Source organism: Odocoileus virginianus, chromosome 1 (genome assembly GCF_023699985.2).
Source record: "Odocoileus virginianus isolate 20LAN1187 ecotype Illinois chromosome 1, Ovbor_1.2, whole genome shotgun sequence".
NCBI lineage: Eukaryota > Metazoa > Chordata > Mammalia > Artiodactyla > Cervidae > Odocoileus > Odocoileus virginianus.
In genome coordinates, this window is record NC_069674.1 from 61391287 (window position 1) to 61415346 (window position 24060).

A 24060-nucleotide genomic window follows, 5' to 3' on the forward strand; every position below is an offset into this window, starting at 1 on the left:
TGACTCTTTGGGCTGTAATCCACTGGGCTCCTCTCTCCTTGGGATTCTCCAGGAAGAATACTGGAGTGACTTAACCATTGCCTTCTCCAGGGGATTTTCCCAGCCCCGGGTTAGAACCTGCGTCTCCTTCATCTGCTGCTTTGCAGGCAGATTCTTTATATTTTTCTTAATGGGGGTTAGTATTTTCAAATATAGTTAGACAAATTAAATATTATATGTGTATATTTACTTGTCATATAAATTTTAAGTAAATTTGGCTTGTCATGTTTTCAAAAAGAAAGTGAGCTCAAGTTCTATCTCTGTCACTTACACTCTCTGAGATCTTGGATAAAGTACTCTCTTCTCTGAATCTCTCCTGTAAACTGTGGGGGCGTATGCCAGAGGCACAAAAAGTCTTCTCTGTTAGAAGATCCAATCAGTAATTAAATAAATAAATATTTAGGTATATATTTAAGAAAACTCATGTGTTCTTGAGTAAAGAGGTTTGAGATAGTGAGTCTGCCTCAAAGTTGGGCTTTTCCATCCACAACAGGTTAAGGAAAGAACTGAATGAACTTTTTGAACACCCCAATAAAATTCTGAAGACATATAAGCCGTAATTAATTTGAAGAAGTATCAGAACCAGAGTGTTGAAGTGAAGATGTTTAAGAGGCAGTAGAGGATAAAGAACTGAGCCAAAGAGAAGATGGAAAGTTTTATTCACAGCGTGTTTTAGGCAGTAAAATTAAATAGCATGCTTTTCTCAAAATGTAAATGGATTGTATATCAAAAGATTTTGTATTAGTTGTTCAGAACTCAGACCACATTTTCCTTTAGGAACCTTGTTATACATGACTTTTAGATCACAGGCTAACCCTTCAGTTTTAGTGTGAGGTCAGAAAGAAGTGCTTTAAGTCCTTAGAGAGCTTGCATATATTATTATATTTATTATTTTTAAAATACAAGATTTGTTACTATTTAGTAATTGGATCTCTCTTTGTTTCTCTCTCTCTCTCTCTCTCTCTCTCTCTCTGTCTCAAACACACACAGCTTTTCTGATTCTTTTGAAAATTCACCTTTGTCAGGGCTAATACTGCATTCCTGTGGAGCAAATGCTGGGTTATGCAAGTAACCTGATGGTGTTTAAAAGCCACCCCTTTAGAAACTTTGCCACAGTACCCTACAGCTTTCTTTTGTTTTTCACCTAACTGCTTTACAGATGATGAGATGGTTAGCTAACATCACTGACTCTATGAACATGAGTTTGACCCAACTCCGGGAGTTTGAAGGACAGGGATGCCTGGCGTCCTGCAATCCATGGGGTCTCAAAGAGTCAGACACAACTTAGTGCCTGAACAATAACAGGCTGCTTTATACTTTTATCTTTGGGCATTTTGTATGTGATCCTCATGATGTATTTCATGTTTATTATATTATCCTTTCTAGTAGTATTTGCCTTGAAACCTGTCCACTACATGCAACAATTTTTAAAAGTGAAACATGCTTGGATTACAAATGAGATACCAGGAACAGACTGTGTCTCATTCTAGTGGGTTTGGATTCCCCTACCCAGCCCCCTTGTCTTTTGCTGCCTGTGAATTCTTGCAGAACTTCACTTCTTTCCTAACCATTGGTTGCTTCCTTGGTCTCTGAGTTAAGACTGGAGGATGAGGGGAGGGGATGCAAGATTGTGTATTCAGTAGGAACTTTAAATCTGCAGGTCAAGAGAAAGGTGTAAGCTGATATAGCATCACTTGCAGCAAGTTATGGTTATTACAAAAACTGGAGTGCAGACTAGGAAAAGAAGAAGACTAGCATGAAGTCTTGGGAAACTAACATTAAGGAAATAGATAGAAGAAGAATAGGAACCAACAGACAATGAAAAAAGGAGGTCTGAGAGGTAACAGCGGAATCAGGAAAGAAGGGTGTCATGTAGGCCAAAAGGGCTTCCCAGGTGGTGCTAGTGGTAAAGAACCTGACTGCCAATGCAGGAGACATAAGAGATGTGGGTTCAATCCCTGAGTTGAGATGATCCTCTTGAGGAGGGCATGGCTACCCATTCCAGTATTGATACCTGAAGAATTCCATGGATGGAGGAGCCTGGCAGGCTATGGTCCATAGGGTCACAAAGAGCTGGACATGACTGAAGCGATTTGGCACATGTAGGCCAAAAGTAGAGTTTTAAGGTGGAAGGAATGAAAAAATAAGCTAAATGAATTAGAGAAGTTAAGCAGTCTAAGAATTAAGAAGTCACATTTTGTTTGGTCAGCTAGGAGGTGATTCCTATACTGATGATGGAATGTTTAGCTTCAAGGATATGAGGATTTAGTAAACCTTTGACCATTTGTGTGAATGTATTGATGTTAAAAGGATGGAATGTTGTTCATTCCAATCTTAGTAAAATTCTTTTATCATGTTAACAGCATCATAGAAAACAAAACAATGAAGAACAGTAACTTGTTGATAAAAAGAAATAATCATATAGATGAATTATAATTAATTATACTTTGGAAAAATATATAGAGTTATCATCTAAACTGGGACACTTTTGAAAAGAAAAGGGCTAGCTTTTAATAACTGAATTAAGTACAAATCTCATCTATCCCAGGCAATCTGGAATGGATGTTAAATCTGATTATATAGATCACATTTTTTTGAGTGGTCTGTTCCAGACAGTGAGATGAGTTCTTTACTAGCATATCTGATTAAATGAGTAAGGGTTTCAGTTGCCATCATAAGCAATTGTTTCTTTGTAAATACAGAATTTACTAACAAAATTGTGATACATAATTTTGATGTCTTTATTGACCCTAAATATATATATATATATATTAACTATATATATATATATATATAAAGATGGTATCCATTATACCAAATTGTGTCCTAGGGAATGGGGAGATGAAAATGATTAATGTATAGTTCTAATTGTTAATAATCTACTCGTGGATTTGAGAGAATCTGGGAACAAGGGTAAAGTGTCATTATAGTGTAGTTTCTAAAGACCCCAACTAGTATTTTAGTACATTATGTTCTGTATTTTTTAAGGTTCAGATTATTGTGTCTTTGAACAAGGTAGAGTTTGCTTTTTGTAAAAAGTTTTACCAATGGAATAGATAAGGTATAGTTAACTATATAAAAGTGTGTTTTTCTCTATCATAGAAAGTATATTCTATGTGCATGTGTATATATATATGTGTGTGTGGGTATGTGTGTATACATATACATATATATATGTGTGTATATGTATGTGTATATATATATATATATATATATATATATATATATATAGAGAGAGAGAGAGAGAGAGAGAGATAGATCAGTTCTTTATACCTAAGGAATGCATATCGATATCTTTAATGGAATTTTAGTTGAACTCACACTATATTCTGTGAAGGGTCTGGCATATTTCTCTGACACATCTGGTAGATATGTGTGGCATTAATTAGCATAGGTATTGCTATAAATGACATGTCATTCCAGGACAACAAAAAGTATTTGTTACTGGTGTCAATCATTCACCCTTTGTCAGTTCAAAAGGCTTCCCTAAAGGAACGTTCATTGATCTTGCACTGATCCAAAATAGAGCAAAACCATTTCTGTGTTCTTGAAACTAAAGTAGAACTACCTATGTTTGAAAAGCCATATGGAAATATTCATATAGAATGTATGTTGATAACCATTAATAGTAAGACTATTGAGTTAGGCCAAGATTAGCTGATCTTTCTAAAGCAAAGTATACCAGTTTTCTGTAATCCTAAAATCTAGCCTTGAATGAGTTTTCTCCTTCAGTAACATTAATTTTTGATAGTCAGATTTCTGTTTGTTTCACCGGAAATAATTTTATGGTATTCCAGGTAAATGATTGCGAGTACTGCTTATACCGGTTAAAATCAGCAGAGGCTCACACAAGTACCAATTTGTGATTAGATGGATGACTTAAAGAAATGCTTCTGCACACATATATTTTGTTTTTTGTATTTAGCAATTGTGATATAGCTATTAATTGACTTCATTTGTTTACTATTTTGCCACTATAATTTTTTTTTGGGGGGGGGATAATAATCACAAGTGTAATAGTCTTAAATTTCTGAGCAGAAACTGACTTTACAGTGCTAGCAGACAAGTTTCCCCCAGCTATATTTTATTTCTGATTTTCTCTAAATGTCCCTCCTACATTCTAATTTATTATTTAATGGAAAGTAATATGAATGACTTTAAGATAAGGCAACAGTGTGTGATCCAAAGTATGGCACAAGTTGAAGACATTTATCTTAATATTTCATTTTAATGAGGCAGAAAATATCCATTATTAGAAAACTGCAGTTTGATAAAGTTTGTAGAATACAATTAATTCTCTTAAAGTTATGAATTTTCATACCACCAAAGGTCAAACAATCATGCATTATGCTTCTGTGTTCTTGTGAAAGTAAGATGTATTGCATTTTTACATTGTATAAATTCCTTAGAGAATTAACATCAAATCAGATTAAAATGTCCTTGTGTCATATACTTTAATTTGACCAACATTCTGTTAGAATAGCAGTTCCCAACCTTTGTACCATTTTCACAGTTTATACTCTAAATTTCTTGCCCTGCCTACAGATTCTTTACTGTCTGTTTCTGGTCTGTCTCATGCTCTTGAAATCATCTTTTTTATTATTCCATTAAAATTTTTTTAAATGGATTTTCCTTTACACTTTTCTAATCATCCTGTAATTCTTTAGCCCTAAGACATTAAAATGAATGAGTAAAAATATTTGATACCTAATCGTCTCTGCCAGTCCATTCAAACTCATGGATTTTCAAAATTATGTTAAAGTCTTTTAAAAATACATTTGAGCAGGCTTTTGTAGTCATTTGGATTTTGAATATTAATTTTCTCTTGCTATGCTGCTTAGCCATAAAAATGAAAAAGAAGATGGATGTGGGTTTCTTTTAGTGGTGTTAATTTAAACTACTTGATTTATTTATTATAATATTCAACAATGGCGATTCCTATTTTCTCTGTTCACTTCAGATCCAACAGAAAATAATGAGAAACCCCCACCCCCAGCACAGAAAGAAAAAAGTTTGATGCGTTTTGTAATAATTGATTAAAAGTATAATTTCCCCCTAGATCAAACAAATAATAGAAGTCTGTTGAAGCTTTGTCCTGACCTATTCTGGAAGTAGAAGAATACGCTGGAGAAAGGAGCATTGTAAGCACAAAGAATAAAACCCCTCAATCCTGGGAGAGAGAATTAAAGTCTAACCCTCCAAATGTAAGTCATCTGTACTCCATGTTTGCCATCTCTGTTTTTGTGGCTGCTCAGGTGTTAGTAGAAAAATATGTGATGACAATATTCTTTGCATTTGTTTTTCTCTACAAAATATACATTTCTTTTGGTTAGTAACTTAAATTTGTATTTGTGTTAATGCTTTCTAACTAAAAAGGTGATGCTTTACAATAATAACATTCAATGCAAAATGGATTAATTTTAATTTTATCTTCTGGCAGAGAACTGTTAAGAATTTTGAGAGTATTCTGATGAAAAGAAGGTAACTTCCTTTGATTTAATATGTGCATTTGTGCCATTATAATCCCTTGATGCTCTAAACTTTGATTCCTTCTTTTTCTTTTATATTTCTTCATATCTGAGAATAAGACTATCTTAATATATCTATTTAAATCCACCTTTCAGTAAGAGAGACAGTAAGTCCTTTTTTCACTTTGCATGGTGAAAATGAATTGGACTGACTTTGTATCTGTACTATAAAAATATATAAATTTTGTCAGCTTAGTGTATTGGAAAGACTGATTTCCTGTTTTGTTAGGGAGAACTTGAAACATGTCTGTTAATGATTTTATAGAAACAGAATTCAGTTGCTGTTCAGAAATTGTTAGAAAGAATGATGACTAAAGGCAGGGCTTGTTTTAGGAAAATTATTTAGGAAGAAATTTCTTATCATCAACACCTTTATCTGGAAAGTTACCTCATGTATCATCCTTGCAATAAGTTAGTTGATATGTGATATAATGGCTTAACTGCCAGAAATTTGACTTTTGTTTAATAATTGATTACCTTTTTCATTTGTCAGTGAAAAGACTCAGTGATAGTGTATTGTTTTCATTTTAAAAGGTCCAGAGTATGCAGTAGATAATGAATACTTATTAGTGTCAAATAAAACCAAATCATAAATTCTCCCAGTTATCTCCAAAATTTAAATATGAGTCTTTACAGATTTTGAATGTGATATTCTTAACCACATAGCATCTGACAAAGTTGTCAAAGTAGTCTGCAGTGAGAATTCTTCATCATTTCTAGGTTCACGTTTAATATTATTGTTTGGAACGTCTGATAGAGCCAGGAAACACTGCGGCCATTCCTGACATTCTATACTTGTGAGTTAGAAATCTTAAATTTTGCACAATCTATGTTCAAGCTGGTTTTTGAAAAGGCAGAGGAACCAGAGATCAAATTGCCAACATCCGCTGGATCATTGAAAAAGCAAGAGAGTTCCAGAAAAACATCTATTTCTGCTTTATTGACTGTGCCAAAGCCTTTGACTGTGTGGATCACAATAAACTGTGGAAAATTCTGAAAGATTTGGGAATACCACACCACCTGACCCGCCTCTTGAGAAACCTGTATGCAGGTCAGGAAGCAACAGTTAGAACTGGACATGAAACAGCAGACTGGTTCCAAATAGGAAAAGGAGAACGTCAAGGTTGTATATTGTCACCCTGCTTATTTAACTTCTTTGCAGAGTACGTCATGAGAAACACTGGGCTGGATGAAGCACAAGCTGGAATCAATTGCTGGGAGAAATATCAATAACCTCAGATATGCAGATGACACCACCCTTACGGCAGAAAGTGAAGAGGAACTAAAAAGCCTCTTGATGAAAGTGAAAGAGGAGAGTGAAAAAGTTGGTTTAAAGCTCAACGTTCAGAAAACTAAGATCATGGCATCCAGTCCTATCACTTCATGGCAAATAGATAGGAAAACAGTGGAAACAGTGGCTGACTTTACTTTTCTGGGCTCCAAAATCACTGCAGATGGTGATTGCAGCCATGAAATTAAAAGACGCATACTCCTTGGAAGGAAAGTTATGAACAACCTAGACAGCATATTAAAAAGCAGAGACATTACTTTGCCAACAAAGGTCCATCTAGTCAAGGCTATGGCTTTTCCAGTGGTCATGTATGAATGTTAGAGTTGGACGGTGAAGAAAGCTGAGTGCCGAAGAATTGATGCTTTTGAACTGTGGTGTTGGAGAAGACTCTTGAGAGTCCCTTGGACTGCAAGGAGATCCAACCAGTCCATCCTAAAGGAGATCAGTCCTGGGTGTTCATTGGAAGGACTGATGCTGAAGCTGAAACTCCAATACTTTGGCCACCTCATGTGAAGAGTTGACTCATTGGAAAATACCCTGATGCTGGGAGGGATTGGGGGCAGGAGGAGAAGGGGGCGACAGAAGATGAAGTGTCTGGATGGCATCACCGACTCAATGGACATGAGTTTGAGTAAACTCTGGGAGTTGGTGATGGACAGGGAGGCCTGGTGTGCTGTGGTTCATGGGGTCACCAAGAGTCGGACACGACTGAGCGACTGAACTGAACTGATGCAGAAAAAATAAGTCCTAGAAGTTCAGTTCACAATTTTTCATCATTGAATTAGAATAAACAATTTAGAGAAAGACTACAAATATTAGTATTGCTTTCAGGACATAAAGCAGTTGTTTTTCACTTAAAACTTTTTTATAACCGAAAATTGTGAGGAAACTTTAAAAAGTTATTTAAATTTGATGGGTCTGTAGTAAACCATTTACTGGTTTGAAGTTGATGAAGAATTGGAAAGCATTATCATTCCCAGAAAAAACATTCTGGTCTTCTGCTCTGCAGCAATGAAAGTATAATGTATAGCAACAGTAACATGGTTGGATCTCCTAATGGTAATGTTGATTAAAAACACCCAAATCTAAAAGAATAAGTGCTGTATGATTTCCTTTATATGCAGTTCCAAAGCTACACTTTGGTGTTTAGGGATGCAAGAAGTGATTATAACAAAAGTAAAGATGATGCTTAAGTTCCTCAGTCATGTTTTGCAACCCCATGGGCTGTAGCCTACCAGGCTTCTCCCTCCATGGGATTTTCCAGGCAAGAGTATTGGAGTGGGTTGCCATTTACTTCTCCAAGTTCAAGATAGGTGGTCGAAATTGAGGTGAAGGTTCCAGGACCTTCTGGTGTATCAGCAGCTTTCTGTTTATTCACTAGGCTGGTGGTTGCATAGATATTTGCTTTATACAAAATCATCAGTGAGAAACTAGATGATTCTCTACTAAGATTGCAAAGTAAAATGTCCCCTCTTAAACATCCTGTTCAGTATCATACTGGAAATCCTAAGTAGTAAGCTTTAAAAAAAGGGAATTAAAAGACATACAGATTGGGGAGGAAGAAACACTGTTGTCTTTTTGCAGCTGACATGAGTATCTATGTAGAAAATCCAAAAGATGATTACAATATTGTAGATTACAACAATAATATTAGGAAAACTACAAAATTCTGATGAAAGAAAATCAAATATTTAAATGGAGAGATACCCCATGTTCATAGATAGACATACTCAATATGGTTATAATGTCAGGTCTTATTAACTTGAAGATTATAGATTCAACATAATCCCAGTAAAATCCCTATAAATTATTTTGTGAATATTGATAAACTAGTTCTTAAGTTTATAGGGAAAGACAAAAGACCCAGAATAGGAAAAAAAAAGAAAAGTCAGAAGACTAACACCACCTGACGTCAAGACTTTGTTTAAAGAAAAGACCCTGATGCTGGAAAGATTGAAGGCAGGAGGAGAAGGGAACAACAGAGGATGAAATGATTGGATGGCATCACTGAGTTGATAGACATGAGTTTGAGCAAGCTCCGGGAGTTGGTGATGGACAGGAAGCCTGGTGTGCTGTAGTCCACGTCGTGGCAAAGAGTCGGACATGACTGAGCGACTGAACCGAACACAATCAAGACAGGATGGTATTGACAAAATAATAGGTCTTTGTAACGAATACTAAAGATCCTAGAAGTGGACTCACACAAACACAGTCAGCTGATCTTTGACAAATGAGTGAAGGCAGTTCAGTTGAAAAGGACAGTAACTTCAAAAGTGGTACTGGAACAACCATTTGTACAATTATGTGCAAAATAATAGACACAGAACATATGCTTTTTATAAAAATGAATAAAAAGTGGATCATAGAGCTAAGTGTAAAATGTAAAACTCTAAGACTGCTGGAAGGTAACATAGGAGAAAATCATCTAGGGGATGATTTTTTAAATAAAATACCAAAAGTACAATCCATGAAATAAAAAAAAAATTATGTTTGATAAGTTGCACTTCATTAAAATGAAAAAATTCGATTTTTGGAAAGACATTGATGAGGGAATTGAAAGACAAGACACACACTGGAAGAAGATATTTGTAAAAGACCTATCTTATAAGGGACTTGGTATCCAAAATAAACAAAGAACTCAACAATAAGAAAACATATAATCCAATTTAAAAGTGGGAGAGAGCTTTAGAGGGATCTCACTGAAGAAGATACTTCTTCAGATGGCAAATAAGCATATGGAAAGATGTTTGGTATTTATTTCATTAGGGAACTATAAATTAAAATAATAAGATACCACTACTTACCTATTAGAATGGCTGAAATTCAAAATACTGACATCACCAAATGCTGCCAAGGATGTGTGAAACAAGCAGCTAGGACTCTGATTTGTTGTTGGTGGAAATGAATACAGCTTCTTTGGGAAATAATTTGGAGTTTATTATGAAGATCAGCACACATATAGTCTTCACTACTATGTAGCCCAGCTATTGTACTCCTGGGTAGTTACCCAAATGAACTGAAAACATGTCCATGAAAAATTTGCACAATGTTTATGTAAACTTTATTCATAATTGCCAAAACTTAGAAGCAAACAGAATGCCCTTTACTAGGTAAGTGGATAAACAAACTGTGATATAGCTAGACAATGGACTGTTAATTCAGTTGATGAAAAGAAATGATCTATTAAGCCACAAAAAGACATGGGGAACCTTATGTGAATATCACTGAGTGAGTTAAATCATTTGTAAAGCCCGCATACTGAGATTCCAACTATATGACATTCTGGAAAAGGCAAACTGTGGAGACAGTAAAAAGCTCAGTGGTTGCCAGGGGTCGAGGAGAGAGAAGGACAAATAGGCAGAGCACAGGGCATCTTTAGGGTGGTGAACCTATTCTGTATGGTTCTTTAATGACGGGTACATAGCATTATGTATTTGTCAGCTGTATAACTGTGGAACTATACAACACAAACAGTGAATCCTAGTGTGAATTCTAGACTTTAGTTCATGACTATGTTTTAACATGGTTCCTAAGTTGTAGCAAATATACCACAGTATTGCAAAATCTGAATAATAGAAGAAACTTTATGTGTTTTGGAGATGGAGAAGACATATATGGGAACTCTGTAGTTTCAGCTGAATTTTTCTATAAAAGTAAAACTATTCTAAATAAATGAAGGCTTTGCTTTAGATGTGTTTTTGCATGTCAAATATAATTTTTTAAAAATTAAGAAAGCAATCTCAATGATTCTGTTAAGTAGAATTCTGAGAAAAAGTGAGATAAAATCATATTTGATCTGTCTACTCTGGATATTCAAGCTTATTAAAAAGATAGGGTTTTAAAATCATTATCTTCTGATATTATAAAGCATTTCCGGGAGAGCTCAGCTGGTAAGGAATCGGCATGCAATGCAGGAGACCCTGGTTCAATTTTTGGGTTGGGAAGATCTGCTGGAGGGTGTTTTACTTGGGGAAAGTGCTAATATCCATATAGGAAGACCTCTGTGCTTGCATATATTTAGTAACTTTTTATGACAACTTATGTAGAATAAACTTGTCTTAAGATAGTTCAGTTTTGAATTTAAAAAAATTAATGTTTTTTTTTAACCCCAAACCCATATACCCCAAACCCATTCTGCAGTAAAGAAATGATGTTTACTCAGTTTTTTGTAGCTTCTTAAAATTTAATGCATTTTATGCAGTGGTCCATCCTCCTGAGACACTTAAGTGGGATTTTAATTTGTTAATTTTAATGTTAGCATGTTGTAAAAGAAATGAAAAACAGATGCACTTTGTATTCTCTCTTTGAATAGAAATTTTCAAATGCAGTTTCAGTTTAAAAAGTACCAGATATGTTTTTTTTTTGCTAGTCTCTAACATTTTTTCTTGCTTTTCTTTTTTCTTCCTCCTTTCCTCTTTTTCTTCCTTATTTTTTCTTTCATTCTCAGTATATTCTAATATTTAATGTTCGAAAGAGTGAGTATAATCTTATTTAACTAGTTGACATTAACAGAAACCAGAACTTATTATTCATAAAACTGAAATTTAAAAATCCCCCTTTTCTTCAAACTCTGGATATGGCTAGGCTCAACACAAATGTCTAGGGAGAATGCATCTGTTGCTATTGCATTTTTTTTGTTTCCCTGAAAACTTGGCATTTGTAAAATATCTTTGATTTTGATTTGTCTTGGCCAAAACCCAGATTACCAGGGAATTACATTTTTAACATATTCAACCAAGAATTATCTTTGTAACAACTTTTCCTTTGCCATATTGAAATTTTGGGAATAAAATCAGATTTTGTTTGAAAAACCAGCTATGTTTCTTCATAATGCCAGAATGAATTTTCTTCTATGTTAAAGTGATACCAAGCAATACTAAAACTTACTTTAAGCATACCATGGAAGAAAGATCATTTTTGCATTTGACACACCTGGGTTTGTTCAGCCATGTATTTTTTTGTATTGATCTTGGTAAGTTTTATATGTGAAAAAAATGATTTTCATATAGGGTTTTGTGAAGATTGAATGATCAAACTTTAAAAATACCTGGCACAGAATAGGCACTTAATAGTATAGATCTCTCTTACCTTTTCTATGCATGTAGAAATATGTGTGTATGTTTTCATGTGTGTATATGTTTATATATGTCTCTATCTCTGTCTCTATGTATAGCAGTGTTTAATACATAGTGATTTATTCTATTTGTTAAATTCTGAAGCAGATAATTATTCTGGGAAGGATGTAGTTCCATAATTCAGGAAATATGGTTTCTATCACCACATGGAAATACTTAAAAAGTTATTATTTCTTTGTGGCCTAGTATTTCTGTAACTTTATATTAACCTACCTGGAATATTTATAAATTCTTAAAAGAAGATCTAAATAATATTTATGTTTCTTTTACAAATTCCCAGTGGGAAATAGAGGAATTTTTTTCTCCTTCAATGATATATCAGAAGATGATATATAGGATATATATCCTACATTTTTTGAGGAGTTCAAAAAGATTTGCTTTGGTCAATTTGAGAGGCTATATAGGAATATGGAAAACAAGATAATTTATTTATTAAATGTCTGAAAAGAGACATATCAGCCTTAACAAGAAAAAAAAATACCAAGGAGGGGTTGAATCTTCCCGAAAAATTGATATTCATGGGATTTAGTTTTCATTAGATAACAAAGCACCAGTTTCTTAGGGCAGTTTTTTACAGCTGTCTTCCTTACTGATTTGAATCTTTGTAAGATAGTAATTCAACAAAATGAGGTGTAATATCCATGTTCTCTTACAATGATGTAAGCTTTTTTGCAAAAGCAGTTGTTAATGTCTTAAGAAAGTAACCCACCTGAATGTGTCTTGTGACTGTTGAATGACTCCCTAGAATCTTAATGAATGGATTGCTCTCAGACCCTCAAGGGAGGATTGTAACAAACAGAATGCTTAAATAAAAGGCTAAAACCTATCCAGCTATGTACCTTATCACAAAAGCCTGACCTCTTGGTTTTAAGTGCTTAATATTTTTTAAAAAAGGTAAACTAGTTAAAACTTTTGTATTCCTGTATATCTCTTCTATTTTAAGATAGTAAAGACAAAACTTATTAAACACAAAATAGATGATAATCTCCAAATCCATTTGAAGGATTAATTACCCTTTTGAGTCTACTTCCAAGATAATGATGCAAAGTAATATCTGAAAAAGGGACTGAATATTCCTGGGATGAATGACTCTTTTTTAGTGGGTTAGTGGCATGCTGTGCTTATTCACTTAGTCATGTCCCGACTCTTTGTGACCCCATGGACTGCAGCACACCAGGCTCCTCTATCCATGGAGATTCTCCAGGTCAGATTACTGGAGTGGGTTGCCATGCCCTCCTCCAGGGGATCTTCCCAACTCTGGGATCAAACCCAGGTCTCTTGCATTGCAGGCCGGTTCTTTACCAACTGAGCCACCAGGGAACCCCAAGACTACTGGAGTGGGTAGCCTATCCCTTGTTCAGGGGATCTTCCTGACCCAGGAATCAAACCAGGGTTCCTGCATTGCAGGTGGTTTCTTTACCAGCTGAGCTACCAGGGAAGCTCTTAGTGGGATTATCGATGATCTATTAATAGTTTTGTGGAGGTGATGATTCTACCCATGCAGTTATCACTTAAATGCTTCATTTTGATTATAGCCCAATAGAACAGTATGAAAGCAACATAGTGGCCTTGGTGATAAAATATATAATTTGAAGGTGTATTTTCTCCTAAAGATCATTTCTGCTAAACCCTCTTAAATGTTCAGTAATTTTTATTATTGTACAAATTAAAAGGACCAACTTATCTTTTTGCAAATAAGACTGTACTATTTTTCAATATAGAGAGTATATTTTAGTAAATTTTTTACTTAAATGAATGGCCATCCACTATCTCAGATACTTAAGCTATATATATATAAAAGCATTTCTTGGTCAGCTGATCTGGGTAAATTGATTAAGAATGTCTTTCTCTGAAAATTGTTTTAAAGATTCTCTTCACTCTAGAATCCAAAGTGGTAACTTTCTTTAAGATTTTTATTTTAAAATCTGTGGACATGCACAAGATAACACAGTAAGCACTCACATATTCAAATTTGACATAATTGAATATTTTGTTATATTCAGATCTGTCTTTCCTGTTTTAAAAATACAATACCACAAATAAAGCAAAAAACTGTGTGCTCTCTTCTTATCTTGTCTCTCTCTCCTTAGAGGAATTTACTGAATTTGGTGTTTATCTGTATTCTTATTCTTTTTTGTGATTTTAACGTTTATGTGAGTGGCATCATATTAAATCTTCCCTTCTGAAGAAGTTTTGCTTTCAAAAATTATGTTTAGGGGCTTTATCCATGGCGATAAACACAGGTTTGATTTCTTAGGTTTTTTAAGTTAGCAATTATTAAAGTAAATATTGTACATTTATGAGTTTTGCAGTTATATCCTGAAAACTGCAGAAGTTATATATGTACACTGTGGTGAATTTTCACAGAATGGATCGATCTGTGTAATCAGTACCTAGCTAAAGAAATAGCACACTACCAGGTCTCAGAAGCTCCCACTCAGAAATTACTATCCCTCCCCACCCCTGCCAGGGAAACAGTATTCTGACCCCTAACACATAGATTAGTTTTGTGCTTTGGAACTTGATATGAATGGAATCATTTAGTACATAGTGTTTTGTGTGTGTCTGACATTTTTTTTGTTAATATTAGATTTACATGCTTCCTCCATGTTGTGTGTAGTTAAGCATCTATCCTGAGTGCTATATAGTATTCCATGATGTGAATATACCACTGTTTATTTATTTCCCCTTGACTTTGGGATATTTGTGTTGTTTTCCCTATTGGGACATTTGTGTATGTCCTTTTCATGTTATGCATATCTGTATAGCTTGGGGGAGAAGTTTTGTATGAAAAGATATCTACATCATCATGTGAACTCAGTGTCTGTGCCTGTGTGTAGTTGCTCAGTTCAGTTCCGTCGCTCAGTCGTGCCTGACTCTTTGCGATCCCGTGGACTGCAGTACACCAGGTCTCCCTGTCCATCACCAAACTCCCATAGTTTACTCAAACTCATGTCCATCGAGTCGGTGATGCCATCCAACCATATCTTCCTCTGTCGTCCCCTTTTCCTCCTGCCTTCAATCTTTCCCAGCATCACAGTCTTTTTCCAGTGAGTTAGTCCTTCTTATCAGGTGGCCAAAGTATGGGAGTTTCAGTTTCAGCATCAGTCCTTCCAATGAATATTCAGGACTGATCTCCTTTAGGATGGACTGATTGGATCTCCTTGAAGTCCAAGGGACTCTCAAGAGTCTTCTCCAACACCACAGTTGAAAAGAATCAATTCTTCAGCGCTCAACTTGTTTATAGTCCAACTCTCACATCCATACATGACTACTGAAAAAACCATAGCTTTGACTAGACAGACCTTTGTTGGCAAAGTTGCTCAGTTTTGTTGGCTTAGTTGCTTAGTCATGTCCAGTTCTTTTGACCCCAGTCCAGTATTCTTGCCTGGAAAACCGCGTGGAGGAGGAGCCTCGTAGGCTACAGTCCATGGGATCGCAGAGAGTCCGACATGACTGAATGACTTCACTATACTATACTATGGACTGTAGCCCACCAGGCCCCTCTGTCCGTGGGATTTTCTGAGCAAGAACACTAGAGTGGGTTGCCATTTCCTACTTCAAGCAGTCTTCTTGACCCAGGGATTGAACCCAGGTCTCCTGCATGGGCAGGTGGATTCTTTTACCACTGAGCCACCTGGGAAGCCCATAGTGTCTATATCCTCGGTTATATTTATATAGTGTCACTGTCAACATTAGTAGACACTGCCATGCAGTCTCATAAAGTTTATATCCCAATTTACTGTCCCATCATCAATGCATGATGTCCCATCAACTCATGCATCAATGTTTCTCCATATCTTGCCAACACCGAGATTGTCTCTTTTTTTGTTTGTTTTTACCATTGTTTTGGATAATACTAATACTAACCTAATACTTAGGTTTTAATTGCTCCAAACATTCCATGGTTTGATTCAAGCATAGTTATTTTAAAATCCTTCTTCAGTAAATGAACAGTTCAACTGTTTTCAGTTTTTTTACCATCCCAAACACTAATGCAGTGAATGTATCTATATACTTCTTTTTGTGTACATGTTTGAGAGGTTTGTTAAGGTTTTAACTTGCAGTAGAATATCTGAGTTTTAGAATACTACATCTTTATTTTACCAATGTACTGCTATATGTCTCTCTAATTGAGTTATATCACAAAGTGATTATTTTTGTTTCATTATAAATCATACTGAAGTACAGAGTATAAATGTTGCTTTTTTTTTAAGAGCATTATGTAAAGCTTAGGGCCAGATGATTAGGAGAAAATTTAATGGGGAGAGATGAAACATCCTGCACAGCTCCTAGCATATAGATTAAGTAAAGAACTTCCATTATTATTGTTTTCACTGTTGGATTAAGCATATTAATTATATTGCTTATTAATTAATTGATTATATTGCTGCACAGTGCTCATTCTAGTGTCCATTACAAGTCATGAGCTAGCCGGAACAGCTCAGCTAGGAGAGCATTAGACTGAAAACCATTACAAGTCATGTAAGCTCTCTCACCATACATTTAAAGTAGCTTCTTTCTCTCTTTCAAATTTATTTACTAGAGTTCTGTTCTTACCTGTATAACAAGAGTCATTGCATACATTTGGTCTTGATGTTTGATCACCCACTGGCATTATATACTGAGATAGTTTGGAAAGATTATGTAATTTGACTGATAGAGTTACACACTCACGCTGTTATTGAAGATTTGATCCTAAGCAGACTGGTGGATCACAGCCAACGTTCGCTTTGTGTCACTCCCATTGCATCCCTGGTGGCTCAGGTGGTAAAGCGTCTACACTGCGGGAGACCCAGGTTCAATCCCTGGGTCAGGAAGATCTCCTGGAGAAGGAAATGGCAACCCGCGCCAGTACTCTTGCCTGGAAAATCTCACAGATGGAGGAGCTTGCTTAGGCTACAGTCCATGGGGTCGCAAAGAGTTGGACACGACTGAGCAACTTCACTTACTCCCATTGAGTTTTATTAACGTGGCATGTGCTTTTATTTTATAGTTTTTAGTCAATGTTATGAAGATATTTATATTTTCTGTTCAATGTAAGAACAAAGTTAGTATTGGTAGGATGACCAAGTGAAAATCGCTCAGTCATGTCCAACTCTTTGTGACCCCATGGACTATACAGTCCATGAATTCTCCAGGCCAGAATACTGGAGTTAGTAGCCTTTCCCTTCTCCAGGGGATCTTCCCACTCCAGGGATTGAACCCAGGTCTTCCACATTGCAAGTGGATTCTTTACAAGTTGCGCCACAAGGGAAGCCCAAGAGTATTGGAGTGGGTAGCCTATCCCTTCTCCAGTGGATCTTCCCAACCCAGGAATCAAACCAAGGTCTCCTGCATTGCAGGCAGATTCTTTACCAACTGAATTATCAGGGAAGCTTAGGATGACCAAAGGAAGACCTTTAATCTCAAGTCTTAGGTTTGACCCTATTAGTGAGGTAGGTCAATGTTTTTCTTAAAGAAAGAATTCAATTAGTTTGTCTGTTACCACTACTTTAAAAAATAATTTCCATTTCTCTCATTGCCCTTTCCCCACCAGGATCCTTAGTTAATCTTGCTCTAGTCAACCTCTAGTTTCTGTCTTCAGATGAGAGATGCATTTTGCTACACATGGTACTCTCTCTCCCTCGTTTTTCATTATAGGTATTGACAATCTTCTCTCTACCAACAAGTGTGTTTTGAACTAACAAACCAAATTTCAACTCAAAATTTCATGTTGATTTTTCAGAGTAAACTCTTATTACAAGTACATTTTAATTGAGCCCTCAATTATTGCCAGCTTCTTAATTTTTCAAAAACCTTTTCACTGAACTGGGTCTTAGAAGCCTTGTGCAAAAGAAAATTTTAGCTTTGTTGTGCAATTTAAAAATAGCATTTCTATTGTGTTCCTGTTTTCTTATGGTTAAAGTGATCTGAGATTAAGTTTGTCTTATTTTAAATCTAGTTATATTTGAATTTAAATCTAATATATCATGAATTGAGGTGTTTTAAGAAATATAATTTCTCAATAGTTTCATTATAGAGATGAATGCTGATTAATATGATGGTTAATGAAAATATTAAAGTCAGTAATTTTTGTTTTCTGTTAGATTTTAAGAATCAGTGTGACAAGATGCCATTCTATTTTCCACTCAGAACTTTTCATGCAGTGTTGTATAATTTTCTGTATACCAGACTCAACCCTGTGTCCCTACTGCTCAGATTATTGCTGGTGCACAGTCCACACTTAATACATGTTGGGTGAATGAATTGATTTGGGCTTTCTCAGAAAGGATATTGCCCTTTACACTGTACTACAAGGTGACTGGAAGCTTTTGCCTTGAAGTGCAGTCCTTTGGAAGACCACATTGAAATGAAATGAGTATGAATTATAATAGCTGGGCAGTTAGTATCCTCATGTGTAACAGGAATAACACCCCAGAAAAAGTTTCTCAAAACTGATGACAAGTCCCACCTGTAACACTGCATAGTTTTCTGGGTTTGCTCTTTTCATAACTCAGAGGAACAGGCTTAATTAGCAAAGATCATTTTCTTCAAGTCCCACCTTTGAATTAAAAAAAAAAGAGAAAATAAACCATGCTGTATTATAGTAGGTACTTATTTACCTTAAAAAAATCTAAAAATGTAAATATAGTAGTTTCTGAGTTCACTCAGAGAGAGACAGGGCTATTGTCATCAGCTTTGAGAATTTTTCCTGGAGTGTAATTCCTGTGTAATTTCTCTTCTGCATTTTTTTTTTTTTGACTCCTGAAACAGTTTTCTTTTCTACAAGAGGGGACTACATGATTGAATAATGTACTGATTGATTCCTTGAACAACTTTCTTTGAAGATATGTATTAGACCATGTAGTGCATACAAAGATGTGTTGTCATGTCTTGTTCGGTGTCAACCCTTCGGCTAGGATCCTTTTCATGGGTTCATAACTTTTTATTCTTGTATTGTCACTTTATTAGTAGTTTGTAAAGGAGTGGATGTAATTGCATGTGTTTAGACGGCTGTGCATGCACAATGCCGTGTTGGAGGAAGCACAAGCTGTAATCAAGATTGCAGGGAGAAATATCAATAACCTCAGATAGGCAGATGACACCATTGTTATAGCAGAAAGCAAAGAGGAATTAAAGAGCCTCTTGATGAAGGTGAAAGAAGAGAGTGAAAAAGCTGGTATATAAAACTCACCATTCAAAAAGCAAAGATCATGGCATCCAGTCCCATCACTTCATGGCAAATAGTTGGGGAAACAGTGGAAACAGTGACAGACTTTATTTTCCTAGGCTCTAAAATCACTGAGTACAGTGAATGCAGCCATGAAATTAAAAGATGCTTGCTCCTTGAGAGAAAATCAATGACAAATCTAGACAGTGTGTTAAAAAGCATAGACATTAATTTGCATACAAAGATCCATGTTTTCAAAGCTATGGTTTTTCCAGTAGTCATGTACAGATGTGAGAGCTGGACATCTCACATCTCACATCACACATCTCACATCTTACATCACAATAAAAAAGGCTGAGCACTGGAGAATTGATGCCTTTGAACTGTGGTGCTGGAGAAGACTCTTGAGAGTCCCTGGGATAGCGAGGAGCTCTCACCAGTCAATCCTAAATGAAATCAACCCTGAATATTCATTGGAAGAACTAATACTGAAGCTCCAATACTTTGACCACCTGACACAAAGAGCAGACTCATTAGAAAAGACCCTGATGCTGGGAAAGATTGAAGGCAGGAGGAGAAGGGGAAGGCTGAGGATGAGATGGTTGGATGGCATCACTGACTCAATGGACATGAGTTTGAGCAAACTCCAAGAGATGGTGAAGAACAGGGAAGCCTGGTATGCTGCAGTCCATGGGGTAACAAAGAGTTGGACACTACTGAGCAACTGAACAACTGCAACAGGCTGCTGTGCTTGACCAGAAGTCCCTCAGTGATATTGCTGTTGATAAATCTGAGGGCAGTTTCTGTCCTTTGCCTTTCCCGAAATATTTAACACAGCTGACTGCTTCCTTATGTTATCAGCTTATGTTCTCATGGCATATTCTCCCACTTACTCCTTTTCCTAAGTCTCCTTTGTGAGTCTTTCCTTTGCCCATCGATAAATTTAGGTATTTGCCTGTATTTCTCTCTTTATCATTTCATTTTGTGTGTTCATTTTTCAAGATGATCTCCCTTACTGCCAGAGTGCTGATTGCCACTTTTAGTGTTGGGGCTCCCACTTTTGCATCTCTAGCTCATATTTTACCTCTGAGTGTGAGATCTGCATTTACAACTGTCTTCTTGTTATCTTTACTTAAATGTCCCACAGGGATCCATCTGAAATTCAGCTCATTGTCAATGCTTGTCTCACCTATAAAAATATGATGGAAAATATGCTTCTTTTATGGTGTGTTATGTCTTACTGAATAGCAAGCACCATTATACTCCCAGTTGCCTATGTCAGAAATGTTGGATCACTAACATTGCATCACCTGGACATCTCCCTCTTCTGTTTACTCTCCTTTGTTGTTGTTTAGTCCCTCAGTCATGTCAGACTCTTTGTGATTCCATGGACTGCAGCATGCCAGGCCTCCCTGTCCTTCACTATCTCCTGAAGCTTGCTCAAACTCATGGCCATTGAGTCGGTGATGCCATCCAACTATCCCATCCTCTGTCGTCCCCTTCTCCTCCTGCCTTCTATCTTCCCAGCATTAGGGTCTTTTCTAATGAGTCAGCTCTTCACATCAGGTAGCCAAAGTATCCTAGTCTCATTAATTAAATCTCCAAATTTGATCAAAATGTTTTTCTTTTTCTACCTTTCAGTGATGCTATGCTAGTCTAAAATATTCACTTGGATCACTGCAGTGACTACCTGTTTTACTAAATCCTTAATGCCCTTTATCTTAATACTGCCTTCTGACTCACAGGGTACTGACTTGCCTTTAAAAAAGATTGGGTAATTTTTATTTTCTTCTTAAAATTGTGCGTTTGTTTTCTTTTGACCTTAGGGTAAAATATGAACTAACTCTTCAGAGTAGTCTGTAAGTCCCTGTAGAATTTGGACCATGCCTGCTCCCTCTAGAGTCATCTTTCTCTACTCAGTATATTTTAGACTCTTCCATTTTACTTCACTTACTCTGACGTGATTTCATTAATTAATGGCTTTGAGTTCTTTTATGTTTTGTGGCTTGTGTGCATGTTGTTCTTTCTTTAGGGCTTGATAATGGATGCATGGGGCAAAAATCTGAGTGATTTTAAGACTTCAAACTTTGTAATTATATTTTATGTACAATCTAACCACCAAAGAATAACATGCATATGAGTCCTCTTTATCCTAACCTTTTGCAACCTGAAATGTTTCAGAGCTGCTCTTTGTGTACTGATTCCCCAAAGATATCTTGCACTTGACACCTCTGCGTGCTTCGTTCTCTTTGTTGGAAAGTACTCCTCTGCCTTTGTGGTAGATGAACCCCCTACTGTCCTTCAAGACCCAGTTCAAGCACAGCTTCTCTGAGACTGTGAACCTTCAGAGTTGTCAATGACAACTTCCTGTATGTCACCTGTGTACATTTTGCAGAAGATGTACCTGAGACTTGGAACAATTAAGTAGCTGCTCCAGTTACTAAGTGATAGAACCAGAATTTGAACCTTTACCTGTCTGACTTTGAAGCATCAGTTTTTAACTATCCTTTGTTAGACAACAGCATCAATAAGAAAAATAAAATACTGTATGAACTAATTAGCTAAAAAAGCTTTTATGTCATCAATGAGAAGAAGTGATATGACTGATATAGTAAATAAAATGTTTGATAGAAAGAATAGAGGAATCCTTATCTGTAGGATGATACAACTTCTAATCCACTTTAGCTCAGCTTTGTTTGTAACACCCTAAGATGCCTCTGGTTCTCAAAAAGGATATGAGGTCAAACTTCATTTAAATAGGCCATGAAATGAACAAATTACTTTTAATTAATAGTGGCAAATATGCATTATGTTTTTCTTATTTTCTAGTTGCTTTATGTATTTGTGTCTTTCTCCCTTCAACTTGATTGTTAACTTTTTCTGAAAAAAAAGCATGTCTTAGCTTTTCCTAGAATCTCTTATAATGGCTGATTCTACTTGATAATTATTTTTTTGGGTACAAAATAAGAGATATCTTATCTCTTCATAACTTAATTTTACAAAACTTCAAATATTTTCCAATGGAGTAATGTAGCTAATTGTTTATACACACCAATAGTTGGAAGCATTAATGTTCATGGAAAATAGAACTAACTCTTCAGTATTGGATTCAATATTATCTTTTTAGAAAGAAAAATGCTCAGGTATGCATAATGCCAAGGATATGCTCAATGAAGAAAAGCAGTTTATGTTGGATCTAGGCTAGGAGAATGCACTATTCTAACATTTAACTAGTAGGTGAGTTTAAATATCTACACAGCTCTATCTTAGGGCTTACTTTGTCTTTTACTTTTCATTTTCTTCTGAATATCAAGAGATATTCACATTTGGAAGGACATATTCTTACTAGCTCTAATGAGTTTTTTTGGTAAATGAATATAAACAACTATTGTGTTTGTCTTTTTTTTTTTGTAAGAAAGATTTCAAGCTAAAGATCCTAGTCATATAATTAAAAGAACTAATCCCATTCAATCCTTGAATCTGTCTGTAGAAATAGAATTCTTAAAGCATATACACAAAAGGGAATATGGTGCCTGTTGAATTTTATATTATACTCAGTTGAATTATTATACTTCTAAAACAAATTCAATTTTGATTAGGAAAATGAATCTTTTACAGGGCATTTATAAACATGTACATATTATAGGCCATCACTGGTACTAGGGGAGTTGAGGGCAGAGAAGTAACATTTGTATTACGTTAAATCAGAGAAATAATTGCACTTGGCAGTTTTTGTTTGCAGAATGCAGGAAGGGCTGAAGGCTTTTGTACAGTTCAAAGAGCACATTCCACAGATACAGCAGTTGGTTGCCTGCAGGGATCATCAGAACTGGGGGGTGGTGGTAGAGGTCTGTATCACAGAAGTCCAGGCTCTTGGGCTGTGTATGCTTTTTTAAAAAAATATTTGCACCTTTTTTGAAAAGTAGTTTGGAAATTATCCTTGTATAATTTAAGTATATTTTAAATATAGCACTTTTGCCTCAAGTTTTAATCTGTGCAGTAATCAGATGACATGATTATTTAGTTTTTGCTGCCTCTTGTCCTCTAATCATTTGTTTTCAGATTAAAATTTATGTTCAAATGTGGAAGCACGAAACTGTTGACTGTTAAACTGTTAAACTTTGTAGAAAAATATAAATAAATTATCGCAATCATATATCAAGCAATCATTTATACAATTAGCATATTGAGCAATTTCGACAAGTTAACTCAAGAAAGCCCTCTTTAGCTGAAACTATGCCAAAGGCTAGCTTTATCAGCTGGCTTGTTGAGACTTGTGCTGAATTAACTCTTTTTTTTCCTTTTCTCTACAGAATATACCATCTATAATTTCTACCATTAAGTGAAATAATACAGCTGAAAGTTCTCTGAAAACTGTAAATTGTAAAATTGATTGTAAATTAGCATTAAGTTTCTTGAAATATCTGTTTACATGATACTATTTGTGTGCATTACATGATTTACATTGTTTTGGCAAATCATATCAATACAGTTTTGTTGGCTATATTATTAGGCTAAAAAAACCCCCACTAATTTGTGATACTTCTGTTAAAATTTTTGGTTTTAGAAGTCCTCAAAGCAATATCTTAACCTAAGTCTTGAATTCTTAAGAATTTGAGATAAAGTGCTTTGTTTCATCCGGATGTGTCTTATACAGCCTGTCATACGTAATTGCCAGAGGATTAGTAGTACGGTGCAAGATGAGAAATATTAACACTGGAATTAGTTGTTGGACATATTTCTGTATCCATTGTAATAAAAAACTTCTTTATTTTTGCTTTTACAATTTTTCACTGTCAGGTTAAGAAATGCTTAAAACATACAAAAATAGACAGAAACCAATTTAGCAGAATCCATGTACCCACCACCATTCGGGTTTCATAAATGTTGCTATTTTACTGTTGTCTCTTTATT

General features: G+C 35.5%; 1 protein-coding gene across 1 annotated transcript in view; it reads left to right on the forward strand.

Annotated features, from left to right (window-relative positions):
• The window catches only part of FOXP2 (forkhead box P2), a 579712-nt gene that overhangs the window by 28623 nt on the left and 527029 nt on the right, over positions 1-24060 (forward strand). The window contains exon 2 of the mRNA XM_070468584.1: positions 5099-5243. The gene's annotated coding sequence lies outside the window, so the exon portion shown is untranslated. The remainder of the gene's footprint in view (positions 1-5098; positions 5244-24060) is intronic.